The sequence below is a fragment of the Pinus tabuliformis genome, chromosome 5_1 (genome assembly GCF_031772625.1).
Source record: "Pinus tabuliformis cultivar Carrire ecotype Pingquan chromosome 5_1, CPIR1, whole genome shotgun sequence".
NCBI classification, from domain to species: Eukaryota; Viridiplantae; Streptophyta; class Pinopsida; order Pinales; family Pinaceae; genus Pinus; species Pinus tabuliformis.
Genome location: NC_142305.1, coordinates 70,517,767 through 70,532,152, shown reverse-complemented (window position 1 = coordinate 70,532,152; position 14,386 = coordinate 70,517,767).

Here is a 14,386-nt window from a genome sequence, read left to right as displayed (position 1 = left end):
AATAACTCAATATACATAGTGGGTACAATCATCACTAGTTGTTATCCATGATTGCATGTTGATTCATCACTATTCGAGGGAAACCATGCCACCTAAAATTACCCACTAGTGATTAGTAATGGGCAATCTTTCACTCCTACCAAATAACTCCAAATCTTGAGCTATTAACCTATTTCTCTATGTCCAGAAAAAACAAACCCTCATTAAAACAAAAAAAATTAAAATATACTAAATAAATAACATTAAAAATATTTTTAAAAAATATTAATGTTTTAAAATCATTAAATATATTTGCGGTAAGATCTTTATATTTATATATGGATGGGGAAGTCTCGAATAACTCAATATACGGTGTATACTATATTAACCGGTGTTTATGATTTCATGAGTAATATTTTATTTGGAAAATGTGCGAACATAAATAATGAACGAATATTGGTAAAAGGTACTGTGTACTCCTGGGACTTCATTTGCGTGAAAGGTATGGTGTATTTTGGCGTGAGCCTCATGCTCATGTCGGGGAATTTTTTTGCATAAAATCGTTTTATCTTATAAACATAAAGTGTACTTTTTGGGAATATGTCATCATTTTGGTGAAGGAAACTACTTAGATTCTTTTCTTGTCAATAAAATGGTGTCACTCCTAAACTCAAAAGAATGGTTTTCTGTTTTCCATGAAATATAGTTTCACCCATAGATTTCCACAAAAATCTATCGGCCATCAAGCTGTGTGGTGTGAAAACATATATAGTTAACTCCCAAGAATTTTCAATGAAAGTGAGATAATTTATAAATAGTTAAATTCAATATTAAAACATGTTTAATAGTTTTTGGTAGACAATATCTCCAAAATACATGTTTAATTAATTTATCTACCACAAGCATATGTATTGTTTGTTTCCATAAAGTTAATAATCTCAAATTTAATTATTTTTGTGTATTGTTTTTTTCCCTGAGGTTGGTAATTTTAAATTTAGTTATCCTTATTATTATTTTAATGATGCTTGTTTCTATATTTTAAATTAGAAATTCGATGGGTTTAATGAATCTTTAATCAACGAATTTTTAAAAGTTTTTGGACATCATTAGGTGTTGGTTTTTCATTTTTATTTTAGATGGCTAGGTGGTTTTTGGTATTTTGTGACTTAAAGCTTAATACAAGTTGGGATATAGAGTGTCTTTTTATATCTAAATTGAGCTATGGATTATGATCATATTTTTAGCTTTTTTTTTTATATATATATTTAAGTGGTAAAGATTCTTTAGCATCTTGTTTGTAGTTTTTTTATTACAATTTCTAAAGAGATTTAATCGCTGTATCATCATTGCTCCAATTTCATCTTCATTTATCGTTTCCAAAAGCTCATTGATTGCATCATGTTTTTCCTTGTGTTTATTCACCTTGTTTTGGTTCATTTTCTTTTTCATCTTCAACTTTTTTTTTTTAGCTTGCTTATACCTTTTTTAGTATATTCTTTTTAATTGTTGAGTTTGATACTTACCTTTGTTTATTTTGTTAGGTTTGACTTAAGGTGTTAAGAGTTGGTCCTTTCTTATTTAGTACTAGCCTTGTTACAATGTCCATATCCTTGTAATTTAGCACTACATGCTTTAAGGCTATAGTTTATGAAAGGTTCACATTTCCTGTGTTTCTTAATTTTTTCTAGCATTGTGTGGAATCCTGAATGGAGTGATCACCCACTCTATGGTGATTGTGAAATCTTAAGTTAGTTTGTGTTTTGGGTAGTTAGGTATCATGTTCTTTCTTAGTTAAAATAAGTTATTTCTAGCGTAATATATAAAATATAGTCATTTAAAGCAAATTAATATAACCAAAATTGAGTAACAATAGTAGTAAGAAATCATTATTGACATTCAAAACTAGATGCAATTGTTTTTCGAGTGGGAAACCTCCTACATGTGTAGATCTCCAATTACAATACTATTGACTTTACAACCAACTACATGCCTTCTACTATAATATATGGTTTCAAATTGACCAAAACCCTAATCACGTAATGGAGCTCCACTAATGAGGCATAAACCACTCACTAGTGTACCTTCTTTAATGAAGCCACTTACATTTATTGATTACAAACTCCACTATCTGATGGGGCCTTATTTAATAAAGATATCACTATCAATTATACTGAGTAGGAGATTTAGGATTGGAAACTAATATGCTCCCTCCCCGCCCTCCCCCTTTAGAAATAAGCCTTGTCCTCAAGGCTGCATCTGAGAAAATTGGTGGAGAAAGTTTTATAATTCCCATGCAACATTTTCAAGCTATATATCCTTTTGTTGCATAAAAACTTCGTAGATAGTGAATTGGTGAAGACAATGTTCTTTTTTTTCCAAAACAACCTCAAGTTACAAATAAACAAAACCTTCATTATCCAATTCTATAGAGTTGGTTTGAACCCTTCAATTGGACCCAAGCCTTTATGAATGATACATAAAATAGCTAGTGGAGTCTAGAATGGTGGGGTGAAGATGATTTGTGACTCATTGGAACTACAGGGAACAAAGAATGTATAATATAGGGTCCATAGAATGCAGGAGCTAAGTTCTAGTCACGCTTTTCCTTCAGCCAGATTTGTGGTTGAACATGCAAGAACATTTGATCCCATTCATTAAAATGGTGTTTAGAGTGTTGCTGACTAATCTATGTTCATGTGATTTTGATTCAACAAGAAATTATCTTTGAGGTTATGAATAATGTCATCACAAAGTCTGAAGGTGTTGTCCACCTCCTAAATTTTAAAGAAGCCTAACAAGTAAGATATTATTGATAGGGATAGTTGTTTGTAGATTTCCACAAAGGAGGTCATTTTAGTAAGACATGATAAATAGTATTGTACCACCATTATATGATGGGTTTGTTGGCTACAATTTTGGTGATGATTTTTTGCTTAGCCTAAACTCCAAATTTGGTAATAATAAACATATTTTATACCTTTTTGTGTCTAATTTATATTTATTTTGGATAAAAAATACATCAAAGGTATCCAAGTCATCCTTTCCTAAATTGTTAATTTTTTAATTTTTTTTATTCATTAAACAAAAAAAATTATCCAAAAAATTACTGGAAAGTCAAACTTTTTGCAAATAAACATTTGTTGGAATACATTGAAGGCAATTGGGAAAAAAAATAAAATATGTGTTTTGTTTCTTGGGACCCATAGATGGACAAATACATATTCACTTTCCAAAAAAATCTCATATAGGTCTAGTCAACACGTGGTCAACACAACAAATTTTGAGGAAAATGCCTTGTGTTAACCTGAAAATCTGATTTGTTTTGATTTTTTTGAGGGATTTTATCAAATTCTGATGGCCTTCAAGGGTCGCTCTCGACTCAAAAAACTCCCTAAATTAGTATTTTGATATATGGCTTGATATTTCATCGCATTTCCAGTTTTAAGCTTTGTATATAAACATCCAAGTGTGTGAATGCTTTAACAAGTTTGTATTTTTCATAACTCAGTCTTGAGAACTTGAGTTTCATACTTTCAAGAGTTGTGCTGTAGCTTTATTCATGCTTATTCATGAATATATGGAGCTTGTTAATTTTCCTAGTTGGGAGTCTCAAAATATGTGCATGATAAGGAGTGGAGGTCCCCCACAACTCAACTTGTGCACTTAGTTTCATTATTGTCAATGATCTGTACTCTTGGTATAAATTTTCATCTTCTTTTGATGCTAACATACTTTACTTTTCATATGATTTCTTAGTTGTCTTTTATATAGTTATAGTTCTATACTTATTTTGTTAATTTCCCATACTTTTTTTTTTTTTGTAAGTAAGGTAGTTCCATTCTTTCTATTCAAACTAAACATAAAGACCAGATACACAGTTATGGTGGCCTCAACCTGCCCCGAAGGGAAACCAGGTCTGTTGGCCACCTAAGTTTACTGTAGGCATTCCAAAACCAAAATTTAATAATTCTGTCCATACTGGCTATATATACCGAACAACTAAAAATACCCATTAAGCTTCTATTCAACATAAGACTGTAAAAGTAGAAAAACAAAAAACCTCCAGCATTTCGTCCACAGCATCAGGCCTTTCTGGTTCCATTATCCTTGTTTGTCTCCATGGGGAAATTCGCATGATCTTCCTGTCTTGGGTGCAAGCCTGCCATCTTGGATAAAGTCTGGGACATCTCCTCCAGCTTATTGTTCTGGTTGATCATAATCACTTGGAAATTTTTCATTTCCTTTTGTAAGTTTGGCAGACCATTGGCAATGTCAGCCATTTCTTTTGCAACTTGTTCCAGGGCCTTTTCCAAAAGACTCTTCAGGGTCCAATAAATGTGCAGAGACCTTTGATAGAGAGTCTGTCTACCCCTTGTGTAACCTGGGTCACTTAACATAGCAGCCCACTCTTCAGTTTCCGAACCCGACTGTTCTTCCAAGACTCTGGACTCCAGATTTTGGATTATACGACGGATGTCTTCATCAGTTTCTTCCTGATAAGCGCGGGCTGCCTCTTGGGCAGCAGTCTGGGTGGACCTCCTCCCTCTGCGTTGGTTCCCTAGTTCCTCCACCGGCCTATCACCCTGGTTACTTTGCCTCAGACGACCTCTGCCTCCGCGACCACGCCTCCGGCCCTGCCGAGCCATCCTGTCTTCTATCTTTTCCTGTTCACAGGTATCAATCACAGGTGTTAGTTTGTCAACATTTTCATCCCCGTCTTCGCTAACCGCTTGACCTCTGGAGACTTCCCTACTCCTACTGCACTCCCCTTCCATTTTTTTACTCTGGTCCTGATAACCCTTCCCCGAATTCAAGAGATGAAGAACTCCCTCGGTCATGCGGGTCAGATACAGAGTTAAAGGATCCATCGTCGGCTTTCCGCTCCCTATCTTCCCCTTTGTTTCAGCCATGGGTGTCGCACTTTGGTTTCCCTCATTGCTCCTAAGACTTTGCCCCCAACTGCAATTTCGTTTCTCTTCAGGGTACCCACCCTGGGACCCCTCCGGGTGACCCTCGCAATGAGAAACATGGGATCTGACCAGCTTTCTCAGACTCTTTTCTACCTCCAGATCCTCCCAAGACTGACGATTGTCCATTCTACTTATAAAAATGGAAACAAGTAAGGTGGAGAAAGCAGTATGCACATACCCAAGCTCGCAAATCTCCCTGGTAATGTTTCCAACCTGCTCCTCGATCCGTTCCTCCTTCACTTTGTCCGCATTATCCTTTCCTTTGCCCCCCGCCACCTTCATATTATGCCTTCTCTTCATCCTTCTCTCCCTTCCATTATCACCGCCATTTTTCCTAATCATCTGCAGTCCTCCATTCCCACTCCTGCCACTTGAAACTTGATCTGACCGACTACTCATTTCTTTTGTTGGGAAGGTAACCTGATCTCTACGGTCTCGTCCAACTGTCCTGTCCTTATGATAAATGCACCTGCCCCTCTCACCTCCAAGTTTCCTCATCCCGATCGGGAGTTCCCATACTTGTTTTACTTGTTGTCCATACTCCTTTAATTAATCTTCATAAATAAAAAATATCATAGGATCAGTTTGTGTACATGCATACAACCTATTCTTGAGTTAAGTACAAGACTAAGATATACCCTCTCTTCATCCCTCTAAAGAGAAAAGGCCCTAATGCATTCATAACTCATCAAACTACTATTGATTATTCATGCTTTTATAGATTAAATTATGTTTTGATAGATTATACAATTATTAGATGAAAAAGCTTATCGTTGGACGCTATAAAATACTAAGAGTGACCACCAAAATATTTCCTTGCTTTGTAAATACCTCAATGCATGCAAGTCCCTCAGACTAGACTTTCTCTATCATTGATTTCATTTCTTGTCAACTCCATTTCCAAAGCATTTGATTTTGGTGCGATACTCTAAATCAAAATTGCATGAAAGCGTAAAAGACCAGGAGTCAACCAATGTAAACTTGGGAAACCAAGGAGGATACAACATTTGGAACATTGATGCATGTGTATATGTTTTTTTTAATTTTCCAAGAGGTTTGGTTGAATCATTTTTATTTTAAATTTTTGTTTCATGCTTTCTTAGTTTAGTCCTCTAATTTTTGCTAAAATTAGAATTCTAAATCTCTACTAGCTGACTTTAGTACTTAGTCTTATATATGACAACTAATCTAGCATAGCTCCCTACATATTGTAATGTGCTTCTAACTCTATAAACACCCAAATCATTATAAATATAATGTCTTGATCTATGCCCATATATTAGCCTGGCAGGGTAACTAGTTAATCCATTGGGATTATCATTCTAAAGAAAAAATATATAAATAAGCCTCCAAAAATTTATTGATTTCTTTCATTTAAAAATCAATGTGGGTTTGATATGTTGTGTCTATATTTAAATGGGTACCTTGAATATGAAACAACTCCTACTAGAAATTTTTGGTGAAGGTGGGATTACAATTAGTCAAAATGGGTTTAGGCATGCGACATAGCTAAAACAAATTGTTCATGAATACATGCGCTACTATTGAGGGCTTGAATGGATTTTTTAAGCACATAAGTGGGAATACATATTTTGAAAGGAAATCAATAACTATTATTATCACTAGTTTGTTCCCTAATTTTGAGAAACCCAAAATTAAATCCATAGTAATGCTAGCCCACACAATAATTGGAATGGGTAAGGGTTGTAAGACTCTTGAATGTTTTGTCATTTCCCCTTTGTGCCATTGCAAAATATCAAATTCAATGGCAAAGGTACGGATGTCCTTCTTCATGCCTTCACAAAAAAATGAATGTTTAATCCTATCATATGTTTTTTGGAACCCAAAATGTCCCATTGTGGGAGATCAGATAACATTTTGGATCTGAATGATGAATCTCAAATAAAAATAATATTACATTTGTAGTAAACATTATCATATTTCCAAGTGTAACCAAGGTGTGTTTGTGGATTGACCTGTAGTTGGCAGATCAAGTGCATGATATTCATAGCCTCTAGTCATTCTTGATGTACCTCTTATAGATAATGACACATTAGGAACAATATGGAAAATGTACACCCTTCTTCATCACACTTCCCAGAGAAATAGTCAACCACCACATTTTCCATTTCCTACATGTAGATATCTCATAGTCATCCCCTAGCATTTTGGTGACCCGCTTTTTCTATTTTGGGAAGAGTGGCCTCCACTCCGGGAAACATTCTAAGACTCAATGGTTTATTTCATTCTAGAAATGATGATCTTTTAATTTCCTCATTAGACATATCTATACATATTTTTTTCTCCTTATATCTACACCCTAGAGTATTTTTAATCACAATTATATTAGAGACCATTCAATTGATGTTTTTCAATTTTAGCCCATGTCAATTTATGTTATTTTAGAAGTGGGGTAGGTTGTTGAGGAGCTAAACTATTTGGGTGAGGATGTGGAATAAAGTTTTGGTATTTAAACTAAGCATATGATATGACTTGGGCATATCGAGTAAGTTGAGTGGCCTCCAATCAAGTATCCAAGTGGCTCATTTCCACATGCGCTCTAATTTCTTACTTATGACCATTGATAAAGAATTATTTCAAAAATTCATGACTTAAATTTTTTAATACAATATCCAAATATTCAAAATCATCAATATAGTCTTCCATTATACATATTTTTCACAATTTGGTATGATGACCCAAAAAAGTTGTACCTTTGATAAGGTGCAAAAAGGCTTTCACAAACTACCTCCATCTAGTGACCCCTAAATATTCATTCTTATGCCATTTGCATCACTACCAAAATATCATATCTAGATAGAGGACTCCAACTTTGAGTTTCATAGTTAATTTTTTATGGAATGAAAGGAAAAGTAATACTATATTTGGTCATTTCACACTATTAGATCCAACACTTTAAACTTATTTAAATCAACTTTAGTTATTCCAGGCATTAAATAGTGGGAAAAATGTAAACATATAAAGTGATAAGTGATATATCCTTCATCCTCAAGGTTCTTATCCTTATGGGATCCTTCATGAAAGACATTCCCTCCCTCTTTAAGCTTACCCTTTATCTTTTCAATCTAAACAAAATAAAGATCGACTTTTGTAGTGAGGGAAGACATATTCGTTTCCATTTTGATAATTGGCTAGGCAAGAGACTCAACCATTTTCTACACTTCCTCCTTAGTTAACATGTTATGACTATTTGTCATGGGAAAAATGGGCCCATTAAAGAGTTTATTCAAGATCTATCCTAACACAGTTAGTGTCTTGAGAGGAACCTATGGAGAGGGATCACAAGTAATGGTCTAAGTGGGTCCACACAAAAAATGTGTATTGTACAGTGACATCATGATAATCAATGTCACACGTGAATAATTTTAGTTAGGTGTCTCATGATGGCGTTGGAAGGCCCCAAACATTTTGTTTCTTTCTTTTTTTCCTTATTTGATGGGGGTATTACTCTTTCTATTGAGTATTACTACACTAATGAAGTTTCTAAATTGTTTATATTGCAAATTGTGTAGGAATTTTGCTACTCGTGTTATAAAATATAGGGTTTGTAGGGTCCTATGAGCAAAGGAGTGTGAAGTGTAATAAAATTTCAATATAATAGAGGTTTTATGCCAATATATCTTGGAAAAACATTTCATGGAAAAAACTAATGAGGATAAACCAGACTCGTAGATTTATTACCTCATTCCTTGGTGTACAAAAATGATATCCTTAATTGTTGTTCTTAATGTTCTATAGCAACCGGAAAACAAATAATATTATATAAGATTGGTTTAAGGTGTGCCTAGGATGCTTTTTATATACCCAGAACTATGTGGAAGACAAATAGATATACAACAATCATTTGATGCGGAAATACTTTAAGGGCTACCAAAAGAGGTAACACAAATGTCCAACTAGGTGAAGCCTTTTGTAATTTACGCATGTATTCTTCCCTAAGTAAAATTTTCCCACTAACTAATAGATCTTTGTGCTATTTAAATATAGTGAATGACATCTCTAGGATAAAAGAAGAACTTCTAAAATTGGAGCATGTGTTGGCATTGTATTTTTCCAAACCTTAGGTGATTGTTGTCCTACGATTCTTTGTTAAATAAAGTATATCTTGAATTTAATCAATACTAGAAATAAAACAATTTAGTGTGCTCAATCACAAAAATGGCTAGAAAATACAATAGAAGCATAAAAGCTAATTTCTCACACATATAGGTAATTACTCCTTTAAATCAACTTTTCATTCCATTGAAAAAAATAATTACAAGGAAAACTCCATGTGTTACCTAAAAAATAAACATAAAAAAATAGCCAAAAACACTTTGAACTAAGCTTGTCAAACTCGTTGAAAAATCTAGAAATAACAAAAAACTATTGTACGACCTATGGGATGACATGTATGGTTTATCTATATGATTTTACTAGCATGCATGAAACCATTTATATGATTATACAAATTTTCATATAGCTATACCGAGATGTACAAACCATCAATTTTCTTATCATGTGTGCTATACATGAATGCCTTTTCCCTAATTGCATGATCTCTTTCTCTCTCTTGCTCAGCTACTCAAGTGTGTGTAACAACCTCTACCTTACCTTGTTGCATCTAAGAGGCGCACTCTACAGCCGAGTATGACCCCGATGTGTAAGTATGTCACGTCCTCAAAAAATAATAAAAATAATTTTCGCTAATCTTGGCCAATCTTAAACTATATATATAACTTTTTAATCTTGTTAATGGACTAACATTAATTATTAAAATATAACTATGTAATTGAATGGATAGTAAATTTTCTCATGCGTTTAATAGTTCCTTTATAATATACATAAATTTGAATGGATCATAAATTTACCTTTAACATATTTTTTACCACATTAAAATTCCAAATTAGGTAAAATTTTAAACATTTTAACTCTTTACTAAAGCCAATATCTTAAATCAAAGGAAAAGTGTTAATTCAACACAAAGAATTGAAAATGTTGCTCCAAAATCTTTTAATATTTCTTTTAACTAAACATTTGTAAAATGAATCTTTAAAAGAAAATCCATATCCTAGGAATATATGAAAATATTTAAAGACATAAATATTTCGACATCAAAGTTGTAATATTTGAAAATATTAATTTGATGTAGTTTTATTATAAAATTTGCTATCATGCCATGTAAAAAACATCATTAAATGTAATATTGATCGAGTTTAGGCTTTTATGATCCATATCTCATTTCTAAGAAAAACATTTCGGTGATAATCACATCAAGATACATTTGTCCACGTGTTTTGAACCAACCAGCGTGGTTCATCATCAAGACAAGATCAAGAATCAGATCATGGCAGCGGGTTAAAGGGTTAAAATAGGTTGAGGATTAATTTAATTCATAATTTAAATAAATGAATCAAATATATATAAATAAATATGAATATTATTTTTCAAATAAAATTGAAATTATGATACATTTTTACCCAATTCATAATAGGGGGTTACTTTTGACTAGACTAAGAATAAATATATATATATATATATATATATATATATATATATATAGGACTTGTCTTTAGTGCAACTTTTTGGACTTTCCGGTGTCGGAATTCGACGGAAATATTTGAGGTGAAATCTTGATGTCTGTTATTTAAACTGGTTTTTTCACTGTATATATTGATTCACTACAGTGAAAAACCCTAGGGTGCTTCGATTTTGCATGGCTTACCCATCAAACTTGTGATTTCAATAAATTCCTACCATTATATTTTAGAGAAATTAGACCCAAAAAACCCACTGGAAAAACTTTCAAAAAGTCACACTAAAGACAACTCATATACATCTGTATATATATATATATATATATACGTATCTACATATCTACATATATATGAAATAAAAATAATTATAATTAATATTAATATTAATATTAACATTATTAAATGTAATAACTTTATATTAAATGCAATATTAAATTTAATATAATATGCAATTTTTTTATATTATAATATATATTAATTTATCATGATATATATTAACTCTAGATATATATGGAAAGAAGAACAAAGAGAGAGTGGTACACATGGAGAATAGGGGGAGTGACAAGGGAGAGGAGGAATTAACATAGAAAGAAAGAGAGGAGTGTGAGAGGGAGAGAAGGTTAAGAGAGAGATAGGGGGAGACACAATGATGAAGGGGGGAGAGAGATAATGTCAAGGTTAAGGGAAAAGAGAGAGGGGGGGAGCGTTGGCTTGATGGGGCCTGACCCAGGTTCAGAGTTCATTAGCCAAACAAATCCCTACACTACTGGCCCTTTTAGCATCAGCCCATGGTGCACACACTGAAGTCTCACCTGAAGAAGTATGGGGGGATGCTAGGACCAAATTTCCGCACCATGGAGATGTCTAAGGGGTCGATTTAGTCCAACTGTGCCTACCTTCATGTAGGTTACTTCGTGCACTGTTCTAACTTGTGAGACCTTCGCGATCTGTTATAATTGCCTGCACACATCCCTAACCAAGAGCTGCGGGGCTTTCATGCACTTAGCTGCGGACTACTAGGCCTCTACGCACTCAGCTGCAGAGCCTTCTCCTACTCTACGACCCAAAGACTCGACTCTACACTTAGATCTTCTACTATCCTTCTATTCCATCATCATTCTAATTCTATTATTCACTGATTTACAACTTACAGCCTCATTCTATTTATACAATCCCATGGTCTGCGGACCATGGGTACATCTCTAAAGCCAACATTACATTACAAAATTGAGAGCAGACAACCGTATGACTCATTTACAACTTCGTGCTCCACGCCCACAAAATGTGGAGTCTTTACATCGGATTTACACTTTTTATCCAAAATCTGAGCTTTTAGCCCCAACTTCCCTTGGCAAATCCTGTGCCCAACGAGCCCCCAACATAAACATCGTGACTTGCCCTCGATTCACTCTGTTGGAGTGGAGATCTTCACACAGAGACCTCCCAACTCTGCCTAGACTAGCGAGATGGTCGGGCCACCTGTGTATACTTCAAATGATTGCCATTTACTTTTCCTTGGAAGAGATCGCCATTCAGTTTTACCAACTGCACCACACCACGATCTATGATCTCCTTAATAACATACAGTCCCAATCAATGCATTCTGAGCTTCCCCTAGAATTGATCAAACTTACTATCATAAAGCAACCCCAAATCATCCACCTTAAAGGTGCGCAACTTAATATGTCGATCGTGCCAGGCCTTTTAACACTGCTTCTGCACCTGCTGATGGAATGCAACTAAAAATTGTTCTTCTTCAAGTTCCTCCAACTGTGTTAGCCTCTCGTCTAGGGTGCCGCAATCCATCATATTGGTGAGCACCACTATGCACAAACTAGGCACAATGTATTCCTTAGGCATTATAGCTTCCACTCCATAGAACAGCCAGAAAGGTGTATGTCCCGTCAGTTTCTTGCATGTCGTCCTATAAGCCCATAGTACTGCGGGTATGCATAGGTCCTAATCAGTTCGATGTGCATTGCATACCTTGGTCAGTGCAGTCTCCAGTACTTTGTTAAATGCTTCTATTATCCTATTAGCTTGCGAGTGATACGGTGTGCTTTTCTGATGATACACCTGAAACTCTTCTGTCAACACGCTGATTGTCTCATTCAGGAAATGTGTACTGCAATCGCTCATCAAGATCTTCGGACATTCGAATCGTGTCAATACGTGTTCAAACAGAAACTTCATGGCCATCGCGACTATGCAATCTTTTACCAGTTGCTGTTCTGCCCAGTGGGTCAGGTACTCTGTCGCATTGATAATATATCTTGCTCCCATTTTTCCTTGAGGCTTGATAGGTCCTACGAAGTCAATCACCCACTTTTCAAAGGGTTGCAATGTCATTTTTGGATTCAAAGGCATCTCGTCCCACTGCGATGGTTTACCTGTCCTTTGACATACATCGTAGGCCTTGCAATGTGCTTTTGAATCCTGATGAAGGGTCGGCCACCATAACCCTGCGCAAAGAATCTTCTACACGGTCGCTCTTCCTACATAATGTCCTCCCACAGTACCCTAATGAGTGTCCATGAGGATATTGCTTCATTCAAATTCAGCTACATACCTTTGCAATATCTCATCATTCCCCATCTTGTGTAGGTGCCCCACAATGACAAAGAAATCTGCCGCACGCACCACTAGTTCCTTCTTCTGCTAGACAGAGTACTCTTTTGGCGCAATTCCAGTTGTGAGAAAGTGGATTATATCTTCAAAATGTCCATCTGCTACACGCACAAAAAATAGTTGTGCATCAAATAATCCTTCCTCCAAACTAGTAGGTTCCTCTCTTGTCTCAATGCACGATAGGTGATCTAGTCTCGCGTTCAATCGTCCATGTTTCACAACAACTTCAAAATCATATTCTTGGAACAATAAAATCCATCTGCATATGTGGCCCCATAATGTAGGCTTATTGACCAAGTATTTCAGAATGGAATAATATGTATACATTTTGAAGTGTCCGCCTAGCAAGTAGTGTCGATATTTGTGGAGCGCATACACCGTAGTGAATCCCTCGTGTTCAATGGTGGAATAATTCTTTTCTGCTTTAGATAATCTATGACTTGCGAACGATATAGGGTGATCCAAGCCTTCTCCACCCTCCTGTGTTAATACTGCCCCCAGCGCTATACTCAACACGTCAACATGGACATGACACTCTTCCTCCCAGTTTAGGAACACCAAAATCAGTGAAGTGACCATCTTTTCTTTCAATACATCCAAGATTTTCTTACAGTCATCGTTCCAGTAGAATGTGACATCCTTTTTCAACAGCTTTTCCATTGGCGCGGTGATCTGGGCATAGCTTTTGATGAATTTCGTATGGTACCCCGTATGCCCCAGAGTAGCACGCAGCTATTTCGCACTTCGTGGAGCTTGCAAATTCAGAATCACGACGATTTTCGCGGGGTCTACCATCAACCCTTGTCTACAAACCACATGCCCCAACAAGTTCCCAAAAGGAATGAGGAACGTACACTTCTTGAGGTTTAGCGCAGTTTGGTATCTTCTTCATGTATCCAACATCAAGCGCAGGTTCACTACATGGTGCTTAACCAACCCAAATATAGTCCAGTTGTCAAAATAGACCTCCAAGAATTTATGAATATATTCCCTGAATGCTGCAATGACTACGCGTGAAAAGATAGCAAGAGCATTCTTCAATCCAAATGGCATGACAGTATATTGAAAGCAACCCCACTCAGTCGCGAAGGTTGTCTTCCTTCTATCCTCCAACGCGATCTTGATCTGGTGGTATCCTGAGAACCCATCAGTGAAAGGATATACTTCCTGACCACCTACATTGTCCAACACCTCATCTGTGAACGGAGTTGGGAATGGATCACGTACACATGCATCGTTCAACATTCTAAGATCCACGCATATTCTTATTTC